General features: G+C 38.6%; 1 long non-coding RNA gene across 1 annotated transcript in view; it reads right to left on the bottom strand.

The window, feature by feature from the left end:
• LOC115940494 (uncharacterized) overlaps positions 1-27,451 on the bottom strand; it is a 401,485-nt gene that overhangs the window by 105,426 nt on the left and 268,608 nt on the right. Inside the window, exons 5-6 of the long non-coding RNA XR_014138636.1 lie at positions 21,493-22,208; positions 20,841-21,059 (exon numbers count right to left, since the gene is read on the bottom strand). This is a non-coding gene — a long non-coding RNA (uncharacterized LOC115940494). The remainder of the gene's footprint in view (positions 1-20,840; positions 21,060-21,492; positions 22,209-27,451) is intronic.

Below are 27,451 nucleotides of genomic sequence, written 5' to 3' on the forward strand. Positions count from 1 at the left end.
ATTAATGCCTGGTGCTTGCTGAGGGTAAGTTGTGCCTACAGAATTGAAGGTCATTGCGCAGTGGCCTGGGTCCTAACGCTCCCACGTAATCTGGTCAGTATAACTGGTGTCTTCATGATTAGTAGTTCATCATCTAGCTAGGGCCTCCCAAGGATAATGTTTTGTTTAAAAGCCTAGGACAGGGCGCCTGGGTGGCTCAGTTGGTTAAGCGACTGCCTTCGGCTCAGGTCATGATCCTGGAGTCCGGGATCCAGTCCCGCATCGGGCTCCCTGCTCGGCGGGGAGTCTGCTTCTCCCTCTGACCCTCCCCCCTCTCATGTGCTCTCTGTCTCTCTCATTCTGTCTGTCTCAAATAAATAAATAAATAAAATCTTAAAAAAAAAATAAAAAAAATAAAAGCCTAGGACATTTACTTTTCCTAAGGCCCAATATTTGCAGCTTTGTTTCTATAGAAACAGCCACTATATATCTCATCTTTTGTAAAGTAAGGTGTCTTAAACTGCAATCGCCTTTAAAAAAAATCATGAGAGTTAAGATTTAACATCTTTTACCATGCTGTAAATATCAGAAGACAGCTAACTGCATGTGAATAAAAACATAGCGACATTGGAAATATAGGCTGCACACTACCAAGGGAAAAGTCTATGCTTAATAAAGCACCAACCAAACTTAAATCTTTAATTAAGATTTATATTTAAGATTTAAGTTTTCATTAGTTACTTTGTTCTTCAAAAGTGCACTATATATTTCTTAAGATGTCTGGCTAATGTTCCTGTTACTGGTTTCTTTGACTGTCCACTCCCAAAACTGCAAGTTCCTTTATTTTTTAAAAAAGATTTATTTATTTACTTGAGAGAGAGAGAAAGATGGGGGGGGTGTAGGGAGAGAGGCAGAGAGAGAGAGAAAGAATCTCCAGCAACACTCCCTGTTGAGCGCGGAGCCCAAACACGGGGCTCAATCCTATGACCCCCGAGATCACAACCACAGCTGAAATCAAGAGTCAGACGCCTAACTGACTAAGCCACCCAGGGGCCCCTGTAAGCTCCTTTAATATTACCACCATCCCACTGGAAAGGAGAGCCCTTTAAACTGAATGGCATACAGAAGAGTAACCAAATTAACCCAAATCACAGACTCATTTCTGGAATCAGTTCAAAAGGAAAGACAGAGGAGGGAGTGTGGCTCTGTACATATAGTTTCTCCTCCCAAACTTACAAATCAGGGAGGTCTCATCTTTGTGGAGGTCAGAAGTCTGGCAGGGCATGGCTGGGTTCCCCAGTCAGGGTGTTACAAGGATAAAATCAAAGTTTCTGCCAGGCTGAGTTCTCATGGGGAAGCCCTGGATAAAAATCTACTTCTAAGTTCTTTCTTGGGGTAAGTTTGGTAAGTTTCACTTTCTTGCAGGTGTAGGATTGAGGTTCCGGTATGTTTTTTTGACTGTCTGTTGGGGTCCTCTTTCACCTCTTAGAAGCCACTGGATTCCTTGCCCCATGCCCCATCCACCTTCAAGCCAGAAAGTATTCCCTGAATCCCTTTCAAGCTACAAATCTCTGACTTCCCTCTGACTTTTGTATCCACACTTAAAGGGCTCATGTGATTCATTCAGACTCACCCACATAATCTCCCTATATTAAAGTTAAATGATTTGGGATCTTAATTACATCTGCAAAATCCCTTCAAATAAATACCTGAGTTAGTGTTTTGATTAAATAACTGGGAGAAGGTGTGTATACAACAGGGGCCAGAAGTCTCTGAGGCCATATTAGAATTCTATCTACTGCAAGCTTCCCCACCTTTGCATTCTTAGCACATCATTTGCCAAATATACTACGCCCTCGACAACTTTACATTAAACTAGTGCTATGCTACATACATCCATAGGTATGCTACGTATGCTATGAATGACAATACTTAGTGTTGGGCGCCTGGGAGGCTCAGTCATTAAGCGTCTGCCTTCGGCTCAGGTCATGATCCCAGGGTCCTGGGATCGAGTCCCGCATCAGGCTCCCTGCTCTGCGGGAAGCCTGCTTCTCCCTCTCCCACTCTCCCTGCTTGTGTTCCCTCTCTGTCAGATAAACAAAATCTTTTTTAAAAAATAAAAAAAAGCAGGGGCACCTGGGTGGCTCAGTCATTAAGCGTCTGCCTTCGGCTCAGGTCATGATCCCGGGGTCCTGGGATCGAGCCCCGCATCGGGCTCCTTGCTCAGAGGGGAGCCTGCTTCTCCCTCTCCCACTCCCCCTGCTTGTGTTCCCTCTCTCGCTGTGTCTCTCTCATCGAAAAATAAATAAAATCTTCAAAAAAAAATACCTAGTGTTAATCTGAGACCCTCTCCAATGGTGGTCATGGGATAAACTCAAAACAACAATCACAAAACAGTCTATAGCTTGTAATACCATAGCAAGATTCTCTCCAAGAGAGAGCAATGTTAGATCCTAACATCTCCCCACAAAAGTACTTTTTGGCCCAAATTTACATAAATAATAAAAATGATCTAAAATGTTAAGTGAACGAGAGGGTTTAGTTATGGAGGAGGCCAAACCACCCAGTTATTTTGGAAAAATCAGATTTTCTAACTTGTGCTCTGTAGTTGTTTCCTGGTTTGCATAATATAATTGAGGGTAGTGATGTTACCTCTTTCACAGGACTGTTGAGAAGACTGAATTAATTAAAAATGCCAGTCATGGGGCGCCTGGGAAGCTCATTCAGCTAAGCATCTGCCTTCGGCTCAGGTCATGATCTCGGGCTCCTGGGATCGAGCCCCGCATCGGGCTCCCTGCTCAGTGGGGAGTCTGCTTCTCCCTCTCTCTCTGCTCCTCCCCGCTGCTTGTGCTCTCTATCTCTGTCAAATAAATAAATAAAATCTTTAAAAAAAATTTTTTTTAAATGTCAGTCACTTAGGACAGGGCCTCTCATATAGTATAAGTGCTGTATAAGTCTTCATCAAGATTTCTTCTTTAAACTTCTGATTATGACAACTCTGACTACTATTTCTAGTAAGAAAGAACTACAAGGATACAGAACTCAAACACTGTTGATCTCAAGACATAACTTGAGATATTATTTTTATTTACTTTGGCTAAATTTCTAATTTTAGTTTATTATCCTATAATAAATTCTTTCTCCTACTTGTGGAGTATTGTTTACCTCATCACTTCTGTCCCATCAATATTAACAAGCAAACAAAATCTTAATGGAGAGTTTATTGGGTAGGATATAGTTAGTGGCATTTTTTTTTTTAATTTATTTGAGACAGAGAGAACAAGAGAGAGAGAGCATATGAGAGGGGGGAGGATCAGAGGGAGAAGCAGGTTCCCTGCTGAGCAGGGAGCCCGATGCGGGACTCGATCCAGGGACTCCAGGATCATGACCTGAGCCGAAGGCAGTCGCTTAACCAACTGAGCCACCCAGGTGCCCCTAGTTAGTGGCATTTTAAGAGTACTTCATCTTTCCATTTTTTTCTCTTTCTTAATACAGTTCTTTTAATTACCATGTCTAAAGAATTTTGTGATTCTTTCTTTTTTCTTAAAATAATGCTAACATATATTTTTCCTGGGGCAGAGAGACCCATTCAAATGAAAGTTGATTTCTAAGATAATATTATTTGATCTTGTTTCTTACCAAAGACAGTAGACAGTCAACATAGATTAAGTGGGGACACCTGGGTGGCAAAGTCAGTTAAGCGTCAGACTCTTGCTTTTGCCTCAGGTCGTGATCTCAGGGTCATGAGATGGAGCCATGCACTGGGATCCATGCTCAGCACACAGTCGGCTTCTGATTCTCTCTCCCTCTCCCTCTGTCCCTTCCACCCCCCACCCTGCTTTCTCTCTCTCAAATAAATAAATCTGTAAAATAAATAAATAAATAAATAAAGTGGCCCAATGTTTCTCATAGAGATTTCCCCCACTCTGAAGTTATAGTTCCTATTATCTGTTCATTCTTGTTAGGATTAAAAATGCCATTGCCTACATTGCTTACAGTTTCAAAATCTTACTAGTTACACTGTAATGAATTTATACCTTGGTTCTTCTCATTTAGATAAGTTCTGGATGGATTCATACCATCTTTTATGTTTCTCTATTATCAAGAGTACCTGGAACAGTACTTAGGAGAAACATGAACTTCAACTGAATTTTCTTGTTCCTCCAATCCTCAACTCCTTTATTTTAAAAAAATCTAATCCAAGTAAAATCTCCATTTCTCAAGTGAAAATCACTAGGTTTTTTAAAATAACTATGTCAGTCATGGGGCGCCTGGGAGGCTCATTCAGCTAAGGATCTGCCTTCAGCTCAGGTCATGATCCCGGGCTCCTGCGATGGAGCCCCACATCGGGCTCCCTGCTCAGTGGGGAGTTGTTGACATTTTTTTCTGAGTGAGAATAAACTTAAAAGAGTGAATTGAGATTTTCAATTTTTCCATATAGCTCAGAGACCTTCAGAGTTTTTCCCAAAGTAGGAGTGTTGGTTAAAAGTTCAGTTGCTGAGGGGAGGGTGGTGGGGGATGGGTTAGCCTGGTGATGGGTATTAAAGAGGGCACGTTCTGCATGGAGCACTGGGTGTTATACGCAAACAATGAATCATGGAACACTACATCAAAAACTAATGATGTAATGTATGGTGATTAACATAACATAATAAAAAAAAATTTTAAAAAGTTCAGTTGCTAATAAAGGTCAAAAGTCCTTTCTTCTTTTGATATGTAATTTCTTATTTCATTACTTGTTTTAAAATAGACTGCAAGTAATTTATTCTTTCTTTATCATGTGGTTTTATTTTTATTTTTTTTAAAGATTTTATTTGTTTATTTGACAGAGACACAGCGAGAGAGGGAACACAAGCAGGAGGAGTGAGAGAGGGAGAAGCAGGCTTCCCACCAAGCAGGGACCCTGATGCGGGGCTCGATCCCAGGACCCTGGGACCATGACCTGAGCCGAAGGCAGATGCTTAATGACTGAGCCACCCAGGCACCCCTATCATGTGGTTTTAAATGATTTATTCGTGTATTGCAAATGTGACCTCCATTTCAGCTATATTGATTTTGCATTTAAGCAAACAATTTAATTTGTTTAGCTTTAAAAAGGTATTCATTGATTTACAAAGCTTGAATTATAGTAATCTTTAATGGAGATAAGGCCCATCTTCCTTCAATGACTGTATCTCTGCATAAAGGATTTAATTTCACAAAAAAATTATCAAAATCTCTAAATATTTGGTATAAAAATTATATTCATGCAAGAGGACAATGAATGCACATAGAGGTGATGAATAAATGCCCATGCTTATAATATGAGTAGGAAAAGACTTATTAAATTTATAGCTGCCACCTTTTTTTTTTTTTAAGATTTATGTATTTATTTGACAGAGAAAGAGAGAGAAAGACAGCACAAGCAGGGGGAGCGGCAGGTAGAGGGACAGGCTTCCTGCTGAGCAGGGAGCCTGATGCGGGACTCGATCCCAGAACCCTGGGATCATGACTTAAGTCGAAGGCAGACGCTTAACCGACTGAGCCACCCGGGTACCCTGACTGCCACTTATTTTGGATTAAAGTCCTGCTAATATCTAGGTGAGCACAAAAGAGCAATCTTTGGAGAAAAATCCTTGCTGAAAATATTAGAGTTCATATTAAGTCCCTAATATTAGGGAACAAAATGAAGATGGGGTCAGATGAGTGGAAGCAAAGTGACAGAGAATGGAAGCAGGTTAGGTCACCTCCCCAAAAACCATAAAATCTACAAAGGTATTGACGAAAGAAGACTCACACACAAATGTTTAGTGCCTCCTCATAAGCATACACAGTATTTCACTGGGACTTATGCATGATTGGATGTCTCAGAAAAACTATGAACAACACCAGATTAAATAATCTAGCAAAAGGTGGCATGCAGGGGCACCTAGCTGGCTCAGTCATTTAAGCGTCCAATTCTTATTTTCAGCTCGGGTCATGATCTCAGGGTTATGAGATCAAGCCCCGCATCAGGCTCTGTGCTGGGTGTGAAGCCTGCTTGGGATTCTCCCTCTCCCTCCCACTCTGCCCTTCCTCCCCACACATACACAAAAAGTTGGTATATACATTTCAGGGTTCATACCCATATAAATGGTAGATAGTAGGTATTCATTTAATTCCAGTCTTCATTAAATAATAAGCTTGTGGACCTGGAGTTACTGGGTTAAAGAGGCAGCCAGGGATGAAAGTCTTTCATATTAGAATTTTAAGTATTTCTACTAACGATTACTAAAGGGATGACAATATCTATGGATGGTCAATGTCTACAGATACTGTGATCCTCCAGGAAAAACTGGCAATGTGTCATGTCAGAACACTGACTTTAGCCCCATCCTATAAGATGTGCATTCAGAGCTGCGAGTAGCACTAGCTCCTCCACTGGTATGAGAAGGATACAGGGTTCAAACCCCGTGGTTGACCAGGATTGATCACCACAGGCACTAATCTGTGATATGTTACCATGGAACATTGCAGAAGTCCAATTCCTTTTTGGGGAGGCCAGATTTCTAAGAATGAGGCTTTACAAAAAATCAAATGTACCTCTCAACTCATGAGTATCTATAGCAACGATCATGGCAAAGTTTTCACCTGTCCTCAATATTTTGAACACTCTTGGTATAGAGTTAAGAGTTTCAATTAGTATAAAACAATATTTGGCAATTGAAGCACAGCAATTACTAGATGAAAGTGGTATGATACATTCCTACTGGTGCCAAATTACAACCTACATGCCAAAGGACAAGGAGAGTCTTTCCATATTTGCTCAGTGATCCTTGCAGCAGTCCTTCATTATAACTAATTCTGCAATCACACTAGGGACCAATCCAATGTGCGGCATCCTCTCCTTCATCACTTACAAAGTAGGGATAATAAGAGCTACCTCCACGGTTTGTTGTGAGGTTTAAGTATGCAATGCTTGTAAATTTCCTACTCCAGTGCCTGAGAGTGCCTGGGTAGATATTGAGAAAACATCAGTGTTTTCTTTAAGTGCTTTCTCCGTAAAGTATGCATATAAAGATAGAGAATTTGTGCCTTTTCTGATGAACATAGTAATATAGACATTCCCTCTGGGAACTCCATAAAACCACTGAGAATTTTCAGTTCAGATTTATCAAGAATGACTTCTTTTTTTTTTTTTAATCAGGCTGCAACAAATAGTAATGCACATATGAAGTTTCCAAAAAACCAGAGTACTGGAGGTGTTCTTAAAATGTTTCATCTGAAACCAATTGCAAATATATCGAAAGAAAAATATCCAAGACAAAAATTTATACTTATTATATGTAACTCTTGATATACAATTTTCTAAATTTGAGTTTTCAAGGGCAGAGTCTATGCCACATTCATCTTTGTTCCCTGAGTATATCTCATGTGGAAAATAAATCATAGCACACCAAAGTTGCCACTGTATTTTATGGTCAGAAACAGCGCTAGAGAGAAAAGGTTCATGACCTCCAGTTTCTGTTAACATTTTTTGAGAACCATTTTTTCTTCTTCAGCAAAAATAATCCCAGGTCCCATAAACCTTAGTTTTCTACCACCTGGATCTGCTCTGGGCCTTAGGATTGTTTGTGCCACTGGTAAGTTTGAAGAGCATATCACTGACTTACAATATTCAAGAAAGATATAATTTGAAATTACCTTACCATTTCTCTGACCTATTCATGTAAATTAAGTACTCTCAAATTGGGATGTTGAGATTGATCACGCTGAGTTCCCTCTGATCCCAAGATAATCTCTGCAATACCTGTGAAACTAAGTATGTTCAATAAATGGTTAAAAACTCCAAACACTGTATTGGACCATTTTTTTAAAAATGTCCTTCTCCTAATAGTACTTTAAAGTAGAGAAAGAGAACACACTGGACAGAGTTTATGCATTTGTTCCCAGGGCATCAATTGCCCTTATGTCATTCTGCTGGGAAGACACTCATTTTCCCCTCCTATGACAGAGAGGGGCTTCTTCAGGGGGGAAAAACAGCTCTCAGCTGTGATGAAATCAATCAGAAAAGCAACTGCCGAAAGCCTTGAATGTGAATAACAAGAGTAAGAAAATGAAGTGCAGCACAAGGGAAAAAAAATCAGTCACAGAACAGGAGTGGCCCACTTAGAGCAACCCAGACCTGAAATAGAAGCAGGATGAAGTGAGCACATGAAGGGAGGCACAGCATCTACGAGGGAGAAGTTCCTCTTTCTCTGTGAATTCCATCCTCCCATTGTACATCTTCTTATGACATTATCTGTTTGCTTTGGGCCTGAGATTTCCTAAAGTTTCTAGACGATTTGCGTGACTGTAAGTTTAAACTATTTAGCATACATTCTATGGTCTCGATATTCTGGTCCCAGCCTACCTTCCTGTGAGAACCTGAGCACTCACTGATATCACAAGTACTGTTGCTACATTACATGAATCATCCTTTCTCAAACTTGCACACATCTATAACTTTGTTTACTCAATCAAACATCCCTCCACAGGGAAGAATCTTCCTACCCTGATTCGTGCGTATTTAAAGCCCTTCCGAAATACTTCATGGTCATAAATAGTATCCTGATTCAGAGAGCTAGAACTAAATTTTAACTTAAATATAAAAGTACGGATATGTAAATATACCTTTTATTCTCTTATTACAAAAGAAAGAGATATTAAATTTAGAAAATACAGAGAAACGAAAAAGAAAAAGAATTTCTTTAGTATACTAGTAAAGTGGACCATCTAGAAAACATTCATTGTTTCATTTATTCCACAAATATTTACTGGGCTTTTAATCTTATCAAAGACTAATCCAAGTGCTTTATATGAATTATCTCATTTAATCCTCAGCATGATTCCAGAAACTAGGTTCTGTTATTATTCCTAGAGTGCCAAAGTCACACAGTTATTAAAGGTGGAAGGAGAGCTTAAATCTAGCTTAACCTGATTCCTGAAACTGTGTTTTTATCCACTATTGAAATGTATATATGTACATGCATGCTTATATACAAACATATGCATACTTACACAGTGGATGAATATACACATTGATACAAACGTACATACCTAAGTATATAGAAATGTTCTTGTTTTAATTTGCATTATGTAACTAATGCTGAAGACCTTTTTCCCTTACTTTTGTCTGCTATTTCTGTTCTTTCGCAGAGCCATTGAATATACCTCCACTGTGGTATTTGACACATTCTTCCTTTACTTTGGGAAAGCCATGTTGTGGGTAGATTGAAAGGACGGCTCTTGACTCAAACAACATAGCTCTAGTGTTTAATAGTGGTGGCATAATGGGTTACTTAAATTTCCATTCACTCATCTATAAAATGGTGCCAATCTCCAATGTCATTATATGATCACAACGTGGGTTAGAGCACCAACCTGGCACGAGGTAAGTGCATATGCACTTGATTAACTGAAATTATTACTTGGAATTTAAGTTTTTTAAGATACAAAGAAAAGACAGAAAAAATGTTAAGGATGTAATTCTATCTCACTGAATTTCCTGTCATGAGCAGCACCAAGGACAGCGCTTTGTACATGGCAGGCTCTTTGTAAATGGGTATGGAATTGAACTACCGATTAAAAAAGATAACTCCGGGGCACCTGGGTGGCTCAGTCGTTAAGCGTCTGCCTTCGGCTCAGGGTCCTGGGATCGAGCCCCACATCGGGCTCCCTGCTCAGCGGGGAGCCTGCTTCTCCCTCTCCCACTTCCCCTGCTTGTGTTCCCTCTCTTGCTGTGTCTCTCTCTGTCAAATAAATAAATAAAATCTTTTAAAATAAAATAAAAAAGATAACTCCTACTTTCATGGTCAAATTATTCTAGTATTAATGAAATCGGGGGAAAAACAGACCATCATGATGGGGTAGAGGAACAGAGCATTAATAGCCTACACGGAAGCTGAGAGACACGCACAGAGCAGTCAATGACAAACACATGTGGAGTGTTTTTCCTGGGATGGACTTTGTGGTTTTGACCAGCATACTGCCTATTGAAGTAGAACACAGTGCAAAGAGATGAATTACAGTAGCATGTTTTAAGTACTATAATTGATCTGTGTTAAATAGAATTTTATTTTATTTTATTATTATTATTATTATTTTAAAGATTTTATTTGTTTATTTGACACAGAGAGAGAGATAGCAAGAGCAGGAACACAAGCAGGGGGAGTGGGAGAGGGAGAAGCAGGCTTCCCGCCAAGCAGGGAGCCTGATGTGGGGCTTGATCCCAGCACCCTGGGATCATGACCTGAGCAGAAGGCAGATGCTTAACGACTGAGCCACCCAGGTGCCCCTAAATAGAATTTTAAAGAGATTATAAGAACTCAATAAATGGGGCACCTGGCTGGGTCAGTTGGCAGGGCATGTGACTCTTGATCTTGGGGTTGTGAGGTCCAGCCCCATGTTGGGTGTACCGATTACTTAATAAAATCTTAAAACAAAACAAAAAACAAACCAAGACAAAAAAAAAACAACAAAAGCCCCATATAAATAAAATCAAACAACAAACCACTTAGCTACTAGAGCCCCTTGACCACCACAACCCTTAAAAAAAAAAAAAAAGGAGAACTCAGTAAAGGGAATGAAAGATTTACCTGGAGTCAAGAGAAACAAGAGAGAATAGGAGGACTGGATACATTGCAGTCTATCAACACCTCATTTTGCAGGTGAGAAACCTCATTTCCAAGAGTTGAAATTTGTGAGACGTTTACACAAAGATAGAATTTAAAGGTTTTTATTTGAAATAACACGTGTAAGTGCTAAGGGTAATGCTGAGTACATCGTAAGTAATCAATAAATATTATGTATTACTATTATCATTGTTATCATTCTTTATAGAATTAATTTGTAAATCCTTCATTGATTTTTTTTTTCTTTTTGGTCTGAGATGCCAGTAGGAAGGGTTAAAGGCTTAATCCTTACATTGAACTATATTTTCTATTCGTAGATATCTTTGCTTATAAAAATTCAATATTTTTATTTGCATAAGTGTTAACATAATTAATTTATATTGTTAAAATGCATAATTTGCTTTAAAGAACAATTTGACTAATAGATTCCTCTTTCTCTCTACAGCCAATACTAATTTCATAGTTTGGAAAACTGCTATTATCTGCATTTCAGTAAACTCAGTACTATTTAAGAATCATCTGGCGTGTTTTTTTTTTTTTGAAGATTTTATTTATTTGACAGAGAGAGACATAGCGAGAGAGGGAACACAAGCAGAGGGAGTGGGAGAGGGAGAAGCAGGCTTCCCACTGAGCGGGGAGCCCGATGCGGGGCTTGATCCCAGGACCCTGGGATCATGACGGGAGCTGAAGGCAGATGTTTAATGACTGAGCCACCCAGGCGCCCCTCATCTGGCCTTTCAAAAGCAGTCTCAAAAATATATAATTTCACTTCTCAATCTATATTTATTATTTAACTTTAAGAAAAAGTCATTATTTAGGGAAAAATGAACATTTCCATGTTTTAATCAGTGTTTTTTCTTTAAGGGAGAACAAAACCTGGAAGATATTAAACACAACTTTCTTACATTTTAATTTATGAACATTTTTCCATGTAATAAACAGCATAAAATTTCAATTTCTACAATTTTTTTCTGATGTACAGAATGATTTTCCTGCTAGTATTACAGTTACTAAATTTCACCTTTCATATTTATGCTACCTTAAAAATTGGGATTCTGACCTAAAGAACAGTGGCATACTTGTAAGACAAGAGAATCTGCCAAACTTCTCAGCAGCTGGTTCTTTCTTAGGTCCCAAGACTTCAGCTGACAAAGAAAAAATTCAACTGCTCATTAATTTAAACTCATATTGCAAACCTAGAGCAGCTTGGTGAAACCATATCTCTCTTTCCTCAATTTCCTTGATATTGACAGCACATTTACCCTTTATGGCCCAGTTCATGTAAGTCCAGTTGAATTGCCATTTTAAGAGAAAAAAAGGCCCCCACATTTAGTCGGTACCTGCTCTGTCAGACAATGTGAAAAAATGTTCTAATTTGAAAAAAGTATTTTCATGCAACCATTTGAAATGGATTATAAATCATTATTTTTCCATGTAGGAGAAAACTGAAGCTACAGAGTGCTAAGTGTTTTATGCATGTTAGTAAGTAATGGACCTGGAATTCAGAGCCAGAGTTATGGGTTGAACTATGTTCCCTCTATAATGCTAAATGCTAAAGTCTTAACCCTCAGCACCACAGAATGTGATCTTATTTGGAAACAGCCAGAAGTAATTAGTTAAGATGACGTCATACTGGAGCAGTGTGCACCCCTAATCTAGTATGACTGGTGTCCCTATACAAAGTGAAAATACGGCCACAGAGATAGAAGAAACATGCACAGAGAGAAGATAACGTGAAGAGATACAGGGAGAATACCATGGAAACATGAAGGCAGACATTGGGGTGATGTGTCTACAAGCCAAGGGATGCCAAAGTTTCATAGCAACCCACCAGAAGCCAGGAGAGACTCATGAAACAGATTCTCCCTAGGGTTTCCAGAGGGAACTTATCCTGCGACACCTCGATCTGGAAATTCTAGTCTGGGAGAAAATAAATTTCCATTTCTGTTGTCTAAGCCTCCCAATCTGTGATACTGTTATGACAGCCCTAGTAAATTATTACACCCAAGTCTTTAAAGTTCATGGTTTCTCCTTGTTTAATTATTTGCTCTCAAATCACTTCTCCATTTAAACTTGCTTTGTATCACAGGGAAACATTTTCATAGAATAGGACTCAACACATGGTGTGATTGTGTCCTGAACATATCTAGTTCCTGAGTCAGTAAATACTTAGTATTGAAAGAATCCTAGGAGACACCAATTTGTAACAAAGGTACATAAAAAATCCTTGTCTTTAATATTGAGGAAGGGAGCTATGTCATATTTTCTACACTCTGGATCATTTCTACCTCTTTAGGATTGTCCCTCGTAGGGATATCTAGAAACCCAGGAAACACATTTTCCAGCATTCCTTGATGCAAGATTCTAGTGTAGAATCCACCAATTTCAGGCATTCTCACAAGATTTGGGAAGTAGGAACTTTCCTGCTGCAGCAAAGGCAGACACCAGTAGATCTGATCACACCTGGCATTTTGCACCAGCTTCTGGGTCCTCCCCATGAATCTCACCTTTCTGCCTGCTTCAAGTCACTCTGAAACATACTTTCATGACCTGGTTGACACTAGCAACATCTGGATCCTATTACTGACACTGAGGGCCAATGGTGTTTGTTCTAATCACTCTACCAGCCCTTCCAATTCCTGTGTTACATCTCTTCTTACTTGGACATTCTAGAGTGATTTCTGTTTTCTTTCCTGAATCTTAACTATTAAAGGAGTTAAGAGAAGTGCAGAATAATTTTTTTTTCCTGATTAGCTTCCACTTAGAGAATCTTATCACTGTGCATCCAAAAAGCAGGAGCAATTTCAAGAGATAGAAATAACTGTTTTCCCTATAGTCAGCGGACCTGTTCACTGAGAAAGATTCCAGCATCCAGAGGTGAATCCCAACCTTACTTCCTACTTGACAGATTTAAAAAATTTAAGGTCAACCATGATGACTTCATGGCAGAACACAAATCCAGACAATACATTCTAGATTCTGCATCAGCTCCTTACATACAATGCTTGACTCTTTCCTCCTAGTGTGACAAAAGTACTTTGCTTAAACTCACATTACCTCTCTACAGGCTGCCTTGCAAATATATACATTTGTGTTTTTAACATTCTCATTCCTTTTCTCTTCCCACCCCCAAATTTCCTATTGTCAATTAGTTCCAAACACTTATCCAGTCAATATGATAAAGCATGTGTTCAAAGAGGAGAATAAAGTTCCATTAAATACACAGTTTAAAATTTTCAACTTAGTTACTACCATATTAAAATAACCAAGCACTTAAATGATTTTTGACTCTCTAAAAAAGACTTTTGTAGTAAAACCAATATGTGAATGAAAGGAAAAAGGGACCCATTTTGTTCCCAATATTCAAAAAGGACAGTTTTATTTAATAGATGTGATCTAAGTGGATGTGATCTTGAAATAGATCATTTCTTCTTTCTAGATATCCTAAAATAAAATTAGACCTTCATCCTAATAGACAATACACAGATTTCAAGCATGATTTGAAAAGAACAGTGTTTGTCCAATGATTGCTGTTATTGTGGCAAGGGACTGGTGTTATTAACCTACAGTTATAATGATTACCATGGCTCATTTTTTATCTCAAAAAACTTTTATACTATAATGTAGTTTATTCCATGATTTATGAAATTCTAATTTAGTAGATCATATTTTCTCAATTAAGCAATTCATTTAAATTCTGATTTAGTAATGTGGAGCTTTCTTCTCCTTTCCCTTCACCTTCTTAAAACAAAAAACACTTGAATTTTAAAAATGAAATATAATCACCTCTGTAACTTCAAAGATAAAGCCATTTTGCTTTGAAGGATTTTGATAAGTTTTTCTCTGGATTCAAATGCGCTCTGACAGTTAATCAAACTAATTTAAGAGTGAACAGATGAGGGGAATAACAAAATCTGAAATATTGGTGTCATGGAGGTGAACATCAAAAATTAATTGAACTTCACATAAGGAAATGGCCATTTAAAAAATAGTTGCTTTAAGTCCTAAAAAATTGTTTTTCCCTAAGCAGAGAGAAAAATAAAGACTAATGCATAATCTACTTGAATTCTTTTTATTTATCACAATACCTAGGTGTCTAGGGTTCATTTATTTGTATAAGCCCAACATAAGAAATACAATCCCAACTGTAAGGGAATTAGCAAATTGCCCAATTGTATTTATTTACTAAATATATTATCCTCTTCAAACCTCTTTGTTCATTAGGTTATGCACTTTAAAATGACAGAAAATGTACACTAAATCTAGACACATAGTTTTGAGTTGTCAACTTCAACAAGTAGGCATGAATTGAACTAAAACTTCTTCCACCCTACTTTTCTATCTTATCCATGAATATTGATGTATCAAAATATTAGAACAGGGATCTGGATTAATTTCAGGAAGTATACGTTGTAATTATTTTTAAGAAATATAAATGAAATAATATGATGAGATGGAATTCTCCTTAAAGAAGTACAGAATTCTTGGGGCACCTGGGTGGTGCAGTTGGTTAAGTGTCGAACTCTTGGTTTTGGCTCAGGTCCCATAGCCGGCTCTGCATTCAACGCAGTGTCAGTTTGAGACTCTCTCCCCCTCCCCTGTACTCTCTCTCAACTAAATAAATCTTTTAAAAAAATAGTACAGAATTCTCATTTTATATTGACAAAAATAAAAATTAAAGTAATTTTTCTGATGTCACCCTGAAAATAAGTATCAACATAGGAAATGTGGTTCTTTGCTTTTAGACAATAGAGTATTTTGCTACTGTTCTCTGTTGTACCCAATAACCTTTCAGAAAGAAAACTGCTTGCCTAACAACATCCAAATTAGTTAAATAAGACATGATTCATAGCAAAAATAAGATGAAAAAATAATTTGACCTGTGAAAATTACTGATTTCTTATAACCCTAAGTATCATTCTTTTCAAATTCAAAAACTTTTAAAAATGTTATTATCCAATTGCTGAGTTTTTGTACTTGAGTAGGTATAGATTTGTAGGCCATCCTATAGTTCTTACTTGAGCCATAATACATTTTCATGCTAATACATAATGCTAGTTTTTTGCATTATTATTTATTATGATAAAACAGGATAAAATAATGGTTAATTTAAGAATGATTTAGTCAGAGAAGCCTGGTTTTAAATCCTACTTTTTCCATTTACTTAACTGTATGATGTTGGAAAAGCTATTTAATTTCTCTGAGACTTAGTTCCTTTGCCATGTAAAATTATTAGACGTATCTGAGAGGTAAGTTTAGAAAAAATAAATGAGATAAATGTAAAGGTCTCAGCCTGGAGCTTGAGTGTTAAAGAAAGCTTAAAAGAAATTGCAGGAACACCTCTTGAATAGCTGGCTCTATATTCTACTTAATCTTATTGAAAATGACATTGCAAATGTGTTTGCTTTGTATAACACTTTAGATCTAGCACCTAAGTGTTCTTACTCTCTATAAGTTTTCTTGCAAAGTGACTATCCAGAATTCCTAATCCATAGTTAAGTTTTTTTTCTTTTTAGATTTTATTTATTTATTTGACAGAGAGAGACACAGAGAGAGAGGGAACACAAGCAGGGGGAGTGGGAGAGGGAGAAGAAGGCTTCCCGCTGAGCAGGGAGCCTGATATGGGACTCGATCCCAGAACCCTGGGATCATGACCTGAGCCGAGGGCAGACACTTCACCAACTGAGCCACCCAGGTGCCCCATCTTTCTTTTTTTTCTTTCTTCCTTCTTTACCTCCTTCCTTCCTTCCTCCCTTTCCTTCCTCCCTCCCTCCCTTCTTTCTTATATGTATTTTTTTTTAAGTAGTGAGTCCCCTGTCACAAGAGCCATACCAGCCAGCAATGGCAAATGGCCTTGCTGGGATACTAGTGGTGAATGGGTTGGCAGATTTAGTTACAATAAAAATTCCCAATCTTGCAACAAATTAGGACAATCTATTGGATTTTAAGAAATTCAGATAACTTGGCCCAACTTAGATCTAACAAGATCTAATAAATTCAAGTGTGTAGGGAGTGTGATCCAGGAATATGGATTGGTAAATATGGGGCCCCCCTCCCCCCATGTGATTCTGATCTGGTCTGTAAACAACATTTGAGAACAACTGATCTAGACAGGTTTTTCTTAGTTACAAAATGCTGTATTGCTAAAATTAATATAGAATATTAGTTTCTTTGCTCCTACTGATATCCTACTGACGGATGAGCCAATTTCGATTCCAGCCCTCCACAAAAACAAACTCTTTGAGTTCATGCTACAATTACATTTTTATTCATACAGTCAAGAAAAATTTATTGAGCATCTACTATGTCCCAGGCACTTTCCTTTCAACTCTCTGACCCCCTAAATTAATTGTTCTTCAAATTCTTAGACTTTTAGCATTTCCCACAGTCATGTGTAGTCAGCTCATGAAATGTAGAATACATCAAGTGATCCTTTCAACTCAAACATTATATTTTCAATGAGATAACAAATGTGAGTAAGGAAGACAACATACTCACAGGCTGGAGCCTTCCTTGTCTCTCTGGGAACGTCTCTAAGCATGACTTGTGGCCTGGGCCCTGCCCGCATCACCACACACACACTCCCTCTCCTTCCCGGACCACACAGCAGATGGCAACAGAGAGTCAGGAGCTGCTCTCCTCCCTGGCTCAGTACTGCATTTACTTTACCTTCATGTATCCGCGAAAATCATTTCTGGATGCTTTACAGTTAAGGATGATTGTGAGGAAAATCCAAAAGTATAATAAGCACTCAGAAATGCCAAACGGAGTGGATGCTAAACGCTAAATGTTCATTTGCCAAAAGCAGTGTAGTTTCTGGCAGAGAAAAAATTCAGTCTCAGGGACTAAGAAGTTAAGTGTAACGTAACAGAGAATTCAGTAAATAGAGTAAGTATCGTATCATCAGTCATCTGTGTCTCAACTTGCTTAGCAGAAATCCTTCATTAACAAACAGACATCCTCTATTTACAAAGGACGAGACTCATGGGGTTGGCATTTATGCTATTGTATCTAAGAATTCGCTCTATTTACTTATTCAACTAATAACTTAAAAAACAGGAGAATCAATAGTGAAAATATTTTGCTACAGAATTGCTAGCCTCAATCATTTTAGAAGCCCCGTGTTTCCTCAACACTCTTCAAAACACCTATAATAAGAACCTGACATCAATGGCAAATAGACTTTAATGCACATGCCAGCACGAAATAATTGGTAGAAGGTGTCTGGAGTATGGTGTTGTGAAGGACTGTGAAGTCATGTCCAGACTTTTCAGGAATGAAGTACCTAGCAAGGATGGTGATGTCTGCTGTGGGCAACAGATGGGGCTGGATTTATGCCAATCCTGCACAGAAGTCAACATTATCATATTATATCATAATCATCTGTTTATATGCCTGTCATCCCCTGGGTATTTACTACTTCAGGAGAGAGGCTGTATTTCATTTATCTTTGTATGATCAATAGCCAAAGCAGAATAGTTACTATTCCGTTTGAGGAATGATCGAAAGGTCAGAAATCAAGCAGTAACGTGGGTGGATTTCTGTTCTTTCTGAAGGTAAGATCAAGCATCTCTACATGTTGATGACCGAACTACATACAACCCACACTGTTGTGGGCCAGTCTCAGCCTACTGATAACTGGTGTTGTGTTATCAGTAGTGTTGTGGCTGGGCTGGCCCTTGTAGTACTTATGACTGATTGCAAGATGCCCTCAGCAATAGCCATCAGGAAACTTTGGGAAAAAAATGTGTGTGGGGGGTATTACTCCCAAGCTTTGGAAAGCACATGGCACACCGAGGACCACACAGTGAGGTGGCTCCTGGGTGTGTCTGCAGAGAGAGGAGTGGGCAGAAGGACTAGGGTTCTGCTTTTATAGGGCTTAAGGGTGCGAGGCTGGGGTTTCATGGACTCACTCTTAATCAGTGAGTTTTAAACAAAAGAGCATACCTTTAAAATGAAAGGAGAGGAAAAAAATAAGTGGCCCAAATGGTCGGTTATGGAAATCAACCAACATCTCTAAAACAAAGGAGGGGTGGGGGAGAGGGATGGCTCTTCATCTAGTCCTGTGGCTGGCATTGTGTTTATTTAAGCCATCATTTGAGTAGAAGCTCTTTGAAGTGAAAGTATCAGCAATCAAAGCTTAATAGGTCATGCATTGCATTGCAAACAAGAAAAAATAATAGTCAGGATTTACAATACACATACTCCCCTCTGTTCAACTCAATCTACCTCCTGCCTTAAAGGAACCAGGAACTGTTTTGATTCTTCACTCAACTCTGTTTCTGTGTGTTTGTGTTTTTTAAAATCCCAGTGAAATTAAGTGTTTCTATTTCTTTTTGAAATGAACTTTTGTGATTTCCTCATCAAGTAGTTACTATATCTGCATTTCTAATCCATTGGTTCCTCATATTTACAATTATTCTATAACACCTCTTTCTCCAATTCTCTTTCTCTCTCTCCCCTAACCCCACTCCTCATTTTCATTTTAACAGCTTCTTTCAAGGTCAGGGTGTCAATAATTTAAAGACTGAATTAATAGTTTTAAATATATATATACATACATACACACACTCACACATATTTTTTTTTCATTTTTTCATATATATATTTTAAATAGCAAACTATCAAGGCATCTCAGTTTAAAAAATAACTTAGGTATTTCAATACATTCATTTATCATATAGTTTTAGAATTGAAGAAATCTGCAGGTGATTGTCCTTTTAGTAAATAAACCAGACTTCTCTTTTCTTCCTGCTCTCAATAACAGCCCATTGTTTTTGCACTCGTGTCACTACTAAAGGAAAAAAAAAATTACATTCTACTTACTCATTTTCAGCTTGTTAACAATTCCAGAAGAGGAGTTAAATTGAGTATAATGAAGATGTGTGATTCTTCAGAGGTTTGTTAGTCACTCTTATCACCATGGATGTGAGTAATTAAGACTTGGGATTTTTTAATGAGATTGAAATAATTAACTTATAGCACAGAGGGTACCTGGTCCCTGAACAACCACACCAGTCTCTCAATCAGTTTTGTTTGTTTTGTTTTGTTTTTCCCCAAGCATTTACTCATTTAGGGAATGTACATAAGTCTGTGCTGTAGCCTATCATCCTAAGGAGTTCCCAGTTCATTTGAAGAAAGAGCATCCACACAGAAAAAAAGAAATAATATGGAATTATAAAATAAGGACCACCATGGAATAACCTTGGAGCCATCCTTGGCAACATCATCTACTTTATGTACTTGGTCATTGGTTGACCAAGTATTGTTGAGTGTTCCTGCAAAATATTTCTTGAATTGATCCACTCCTGTCCAGGTTGGCTGTCACTAATTCAAATCTGTTATCTCTAAATTTGTCTCAGGATTCTTTTCTGCTCAGTCAGTCTCTGGTCTCCCTAAATCATTTTCATAGTGAGGGTGATGCTCTTAAGAATTTCATATGATCCTTTTGTGGCTTTGCTGAAATCCCATTGATAACAGCTTTCCCTTTCTCTTGAGAAAATTTTAACATCCCTTTCCATATGGTCCTAGCCTCCCAGTGAGCCTCATCCTGTGTATCTCTCATCTTTGTTCCCTGAGATTCAGTTACCCTTTCTTTGTAGTTTCCATGCCTACACTTTTTTGAGGGCAGGAACATTGTTGCCTTTCCCCCTTACATCCCTCACAAATGTTGGAACAATATCTAGTGCATGATAAGTGTTGCAGAAATGCTTATTAAATATCTTTAAAAAAATCAGAAAGATAGTGGAAGGCTTGAACATGAAACTACAGGAAGGGAAGACACAGACATTTTTGTTCTACTATATCACAGGCATCGCTTTGATCACGGTGTGATTTTATAAACAAGGCATGGCTCACAACATAATGATAAAGATCATTTATATGAGATGTCTTCCTTTAGTTTAATACCAACTTTTAATTGTTTAAATATCCCTCTTTTACTTTTAGTAACAGCTTTGATTAAGTGGCAACTTGGCTAGTTTATAGAGAGCTGTGGAAGACCAGGATTATCTCTAAGGCACGTGTGTATCAGACGCCGACAGTTAGTAGAGAGTGAGCTTGCTCAGAGGGGCCCCCCGAGCGATGCCAGCCTGCCTGAGTTCAAACCCTCTTTGCTACTTACTGCCTATGCAACACTAACTTCCAAATGCCTTGGTTTCCTAATCTACTAGAAGACATCATCATCATCATCATCATAGTAATAGTAATAGCAATAATAATAATATTTACCTGATAGGGCTTTTGTGCCCAGTGCAGAGAAAGTGCTTAATAAATTTTAAAGGCAACTTAAACCAACTTCTGCATCGGGACCTCTGGGTGGCTCAGTCGGTTAAGTGTCTGCCTTCGGCTCAGGTCATGATCTCAGGATCCTGGGATGGAGCCCCGCATTGGGTTCCCCGCTCAGTTTCTCCTTCTCCTGCTCCCCCTGCTTGTGCGCTCTCTCTCTCTCTCTGTCAAATAAATAAATAAAATCTTTTTAAAAAACCCAAGTTCTGCATCTTAAACCTCATTGTGCATCCATCCCCAGCATGACCCTGCCATGTAGTCTTGAACCCACTACTTGCTTATTAAGAAAATGAATCAGTGAAATGAAAAGTGAAATTCTGTGGGTGAGTCAGGAAGAAATTCATGCGTCTTTTTAAGAGTATTATGTCAGTGACCACTCTAAGTCAGGCCCTGTGCTGAATGAGGCTATGAGGAAAAATGAGTGATAGGAGTCCCTATGCTCAAGGATGTAAGAAACTAATGAGGAAAATGGACAAACAGTAGGTGAAAGTTCAGTGAGGTGGGTCCTCTGATAGAGCAAAGCACCAGACACTATGGAAACTCAAGGCAGGGGAAGTAACTGAGCCGAGAGGTGTGGTCAGAGATGATTTCTGACCTGAATTTTGAGGCCCAAGTGGGTAGAACTGGTCACATTTGGAGAGAGAGAACTCAGGAGGACGCAAAGGCCTGGGGCTCACAGAAGCAGGCACATTCCTTTTCGTTGTGAAGCGTCACGGGAACATGCATGGAAGCGCATCAGAAGCAGTTGGATACACAAGTCTGGCTGAGATGGAAAAAGGTTTTGGGGCATCTGAAGCTTTTACAAATGGAGAAGTCTTCTCAGAAAAAGAAAACCACCTTAAATAAAAACCAGGTACAAGAATGAGTGCTTTAGTACTTGTACAGAATTTAAAAGAAATCACAATATACTACATTTAATTAAAAGATGACAAATATTATAAATCTCACAAAAGCCAAAAATAATGTAAGCCCATTGTTATTATTCATATGCTAAGTGATACCTCCATAATCTCTTTTTCTTACCATTTTTGGCTAAGTACTCTTCAATTACTTCAACAAAGAATAACTTCACAGAATCATTTTTCATTGAAAGAACAGAAAGATAATTCAGTCTTTCTTCCAGCATATATGATTGAAATTTATTTATAATAGTTTAGAAATTAGTCTCTAACTCTTTATCGATATCCTGCCTACGTCATTTTCTCTGTAGTTTCTTACTCAGGAGGTTCTTCTTTGCTAGGAACAAAGTCCTAGAGGAATTCCAACATGGACCCCATTCAGCTCAGATAGGTCCTCTCTGCACCGTGAGTCCTGGAATGGAGGAAGGCAGAGAAAATGGCCATGAATCTGGTGATTTTATGGGTTCCAAGCAAGGAGCAGAGCATTATCATTGTCTAGCTTACTCCTTGGGCTCAAAGATAGGATTCAGAAGTTTGATTAGCTCTACCAAGGGCAGGAAGTCACTGGGAGTTGGAAGAAAACAAAGGGTATTTGAAGGGCAGCCAACCCATAAATTTTACCCATAGCCACAGGATCAACACCAGGGCAAAGAATGACCCTGATTAGGGCAACCCTCCATGATTCTAGCCTGTAACTGGAGCATCACTATCTCCTGTATATCTGGGAGAGAACACATGGAGACTTGGAAGGGGTTCTGGCAAGAAAGCTCTACAGCTAAAGTTTCATTTACTGTATTTCTGGGTTCTGCAGTTTAGATGATGGAGCACTACTAGTTCCTAAGGTTTATGCAAAAAGTAATATAATTTCTGTCTTGGAGGAACTGATATTCTCATTGGCAAATCTACCTTGTACACCTGCATATATAATAGCCAAATGTGATTTTGTGTGGGCAGCCATTTATAAATGTTAAATAAATGTCACAAACGGTCAATACTGTTGAGAGGGGAGGACTATCAATTCACATTGGGTGGTCAAAGAAAGCTTGGTAGGGAAAATGAGGCTTTAATAAAATTTTGAACCACAAATAGAGTTTATGTAAACAAAGGCAGGTGAAAAATCATTAGAACTATGAAAAACAATGTGAGAAAAAGCATGAAAGTAGGAATCGAAAGTGCCAAGTACCATTTCAAGTAGCTACTCAGGAGCCACCAAGAAAAAAGGCTGTGTGGACATCACCGGTATTTATGAAGAAATAGTCTTGCATGCTACCGTCATATGTGAAATAGAGTTTGTTAAAATTTCATCTTCAGGCCAAGTAGAATCACAAAGAGAATGATTTCCTTTCCTTGAAAGAAGATAGAAAAGACACTGATTTACAGAAGCAGTAGAAAGAAATAGAAAGCCAAGCATCCCTGCAATAAATACACCTGGATATATTGGCTGTGAAAGTTATTGTTCCTTTCTGGTGGGTGGGATTTGTAGCCTCAATCCCTTAGAACATCCTGAAGAAGAAATCGGAGGGGGAGACAAACCATGAGAGACTATGGACTCTGAGAAACAAACTGAGGGTTCTAGAGGGGAGGGGAGGGGGGGAATGGGTTAGCCTGGTGATGGGTATTAAGGAGGGCACGTATTGAATGGAGCACTGGGTGTTATAGGCAAACAATGAATCATGGAACACTACACCAAAAACTAATGATGTAATGTATGGTGACTAACATAACTTAAAAAAAAAAAAAAAAAAGAACATCCTGAAGAAGAAAGTAACTGCACGTTCCCTGTGAGACCTAAATACCAATGAAGTTCAAAAAATAGTAAACATCGTTCCCTGGATGCCTAGTAGTGGGATTGCAAAATAAAATCGAGGTGCTGCCTTAACCCCGTTATGTCCATTTTCAAGCTGTTCACAAACGCAGGGCTGGATGATAGGGATTTGCATATTCAGTGCAATCACACTGAAACAGGAATAATAGTTAGCTATTCAAATATGTAGTGACAATCTTCCCTCAAATTATAATTTTAAAATGGAAAACAAGACAATAGAAGTAGATTTGTGGAAAAGAAATAGCAGAGTTAATGCCAATAGAAGCTTTGTTACAAACACTCTGAGATTCTAGCATTCAAATCTCATTGCATCGTCCGTGACTTCACTGGCAAGATTCATTTTCTTCTACCATTCATCAAATTTAAACCTGTGAAATCTGGAATTGAAAATGTGTTCTCTCTTAAAAGGAAAGAACCTGTGTTTGTCTTATTAAACATCCCAAAACTTTTCTTTGAGAATGACAACTTCCAAATTAGGATTGCTCATAAGAGCATTTACTACATCAATGTGCATTAAATATTTATTACTACATTGATCTTCTCCCTCACTCCACTCCCTGTGACCTGCCCAGCCTCAAAGAAAAGAGATCTGTACCTATTACTAAAGTACCCTATTAAAAATGTACTTACAAGTCCAAATGCAAATGTCAACACAGAACATTACATATTTGCTTTTCTGATGGTCACTTTCTTTTAAATACACATTGTGTAAAAAAACCCAGACACACACACAAAACCACTTTTGCGTATAAATTTTCTTCTTATAAAAATTAAAAATTATGGCTAACATTTACTGCTTACTGTGTCAGATACTTTGCTAAATGTATGACAAGTCTAATTTTATTCAGTATTCATAATAACCTTATAAGCACACATCATTATTCTCTGTATTTTATAGATAAATTGAGATACAGAGAGATTAAGAAAAATAACCCCTGGCTACAGGGCACTGCGTGCTTACCCTCATAGCCATGTCTAAAGGAAGGGCACCTCATGGAAATGCAATGACTCTTTTTTTTTTTTAAAGGATTTTTTTTTTCTAATTTGAGAGAGAGAGCAGAGCGAGTGAGAAAGAACAGGAGTTGGGGGAGGGGCAGAGGGAGAAGGAGAAGCAGACTCCCCACTGAGCACAGAGCCTGATGCAGGGCTCAATCCCAGGACCCTGGGACCATGACTCCAGCTGAAGGCAGACGCTTAACCGACTGAGCCATCCTGGTGCCCCAACACAGTGACTCCTAATTAAATTGAAATTCTAGGATGGCTAAGGACTCCTTTCTTCAAGAGACTTCATTTTTTGATGGAAACAAGAAAGGAGGGTTTTTTCTTTTTTTTATAATTATGACCATATCCTCTCCCTAATTCACTTCTCAAAAAAAAAAAAAGAAAAAGATTTATCCTATCTATACTTATTAATGCCTAACATAGGCAGATTATCATAATTGAAGGAATAAAGAGGCCAGGACACCTAAGTGGTCCCATGAGTAAGTCCTGAGAAGGACAGGACCTCCCTGAAATTACTTGCAAAAGTTTGAGGGTATATGGATACTCGTGCTTTTCTGATTCTGGGGTTCATGGCTTCCATCACCTTTTCCAAGGCTCAATGACAACCCAAGTCGTTAATCACCAGTGTCTTGGAGAAAATGGACCCCAGAACTCTGCTTTTCAGCTAGACCTCTTAGGATCCGCAGCTTGGGTGAGTTCTGGGTCCACATATACCCCAAAGAACTTATTAAAATCCAGAGTTCCCATGCCTGTGGAAGGGTCAAATTCCATCATGTCCGAAGTGTAAGTTTTCTCAGTGTCCATGTTATATAAATGAGGATACCGGAACTTGAGTCAGGCCATCTCTAGAACTCTTTCCATCACGTACCATGTATACCCAGCAAACTCAACATCTACATTTCTAGAGATGGAGTGACAGGAAAACCACTGGCATCCACAGAGACAATTTGTTTGTTTTGTTTTGTTTACTTGTATTTCAGAGATCAATTCAGGTTCAAATCATTCCTTGCTGGAAGATCAATGTTAAAGAGAAGTTGAAAGCATTAGCTTGTAATGTGTACTTTTTTAAATGAGATTTATTTTCAATCCTTAGGCACAGAGATAATAGGTACAATGTGTTTAAAATTTTGCTGTATTATATTGAAATGATTCTTTCATTCACCACTATTCTTATATTTATTTTGTATATTGGTCACCATGTGGGTGAATGGTTTTCAAAGATGAATTGCTTGGGGATGGGTGCCCAGTCTCAGCCTGCTTCCTTAGGGGATGGATGAGGAGCAATTGGGTGATGCTATTTTAAACCAAGCTGCCTAGCTTGGAAGTTTAACACTTCCAGGTTATGTTCGTTAAACAGTCTGACTCTCTTCTTCCCTCTGCCTCTTTTATGTCAAAGTCAACAGAAAATGTCAGGAGCAGTAGTATGAAGCTTAATATAGAAATATGCAAATCTCTTTTGAAGTACATCTATTACTCTCACTGTTAGGGTGTCTCACTAGAAGGATTAAATCCACAGCTTGGAAGCACTGTTTGGGGTACTTGAAATAAATGGAACATTACATAGGAAAATGGTCATGGATACATTTTAATAGTTTGCCCATTCTAAATCTATCTATCAGGAGACACTTTAGTAAATGAGGCCTTTTGAAGAGGTTTGACAAAATGCAATATTGCTTCTCCTTGAAAGGAAAAGAATTCCTATCCATCTCTTCCCCTAATTTATAGCTAGGTAAAAAGCAAAGCCACATACAGAACATCCACTGTTTAAAAGTCTTCGGTAGCTTTCTTTAGTCTGCAGGACCCTAAAAGTAGCATATAAGGCTCCAGTTTCCACACTTTAGAAGGTCCAATACCTTTACCCTCCAGGGAAGAGGAGACTGTGTGGCCAAAGGGAGGAGACAATCTGACACCCTCGAGATTACTCTCAGGATTCCTAGGTTCATCTAATTTGTTGACCAAATGAAACTGAACTTTCTTCCAGGGCTTGTAATGGTCTCTTCCAAGTTCCTTTCTCCTAAGAGTGAACCATGTCACCACTAGGTGTATCTCTAGTCCCAGTGAATGTTTAAGAAATTGCTGTTTGCAGGATTGTGGCAGAGCTGTGGGCTGGAGTGTCCACATGCATGAACAACGGGCCCCTTTTGGCACAAGGTGGAATCACGTGTGGGGGGAAAAAAAAGTCAACTGTGGACCAGCTCTTTTGTTGTTGGGCCATTCTGTTGAAACCCAGTAAGGCCAACATTTCTAGATAATAGCCTGATCTGCCAGGCCAATATGAAGGTATATATGGAATGTAGGAAGATATATATTTTATTTAACAGTTAGCTTAATTTAGAACTTCTAAAACTTTAGACACATGATACATGAGCCTCCATGTGTACTCTTTGGGTCCCATTTACAAGCAGGTTGCTTCTTAATGAAAGCCTCACCATCTCCCCAGCACCATTTCTTTTCAACACTGTGACTTCTATTAGGTTGGGAACATGCAATGTATTTAACTGAAGACAAGTTCTCTAACACAGTATTTTGTCTTTAAGTGTTCTGCCTGTGCATTTGCCTTGCGAGTGGCGTTCACTGGCTTCCCCATGCCTCCAGACTTCATTCCACCTTGTCCATTAGGCAAACACTTCTTTCAAGAGGCAGCTCTAACATACCTCCCTGATGAGTACCTCCGATTAGTCCTTTGCTAGTGTCCCAGCCCTCTGCTTTCATTTTCTGAGCTGTACTTAGGTGCTTCTTTCTTTATATTGTCAGTTGTTCCAATAGCTTCATTTACTAGACCCAGTTGTGGTTGTTAGTTGTTGAATACAGCTACATGTTTTCAGGTA

This window comes from Leptonychotes weddellii, chromosome 11 (genome assembly GCF_054177405.1).
Source record: "Leptonychotes weddellii isolate Sample4059 chromosome 11, ASM5417740v2, whole genome shotgun sequence".
Lineage (NCBI taxonomy): Eukaryota > Metazoa > Chordata > Mammalia > Carnivora > Phocidae > Leptonychotes > Leptonychotes weddellii.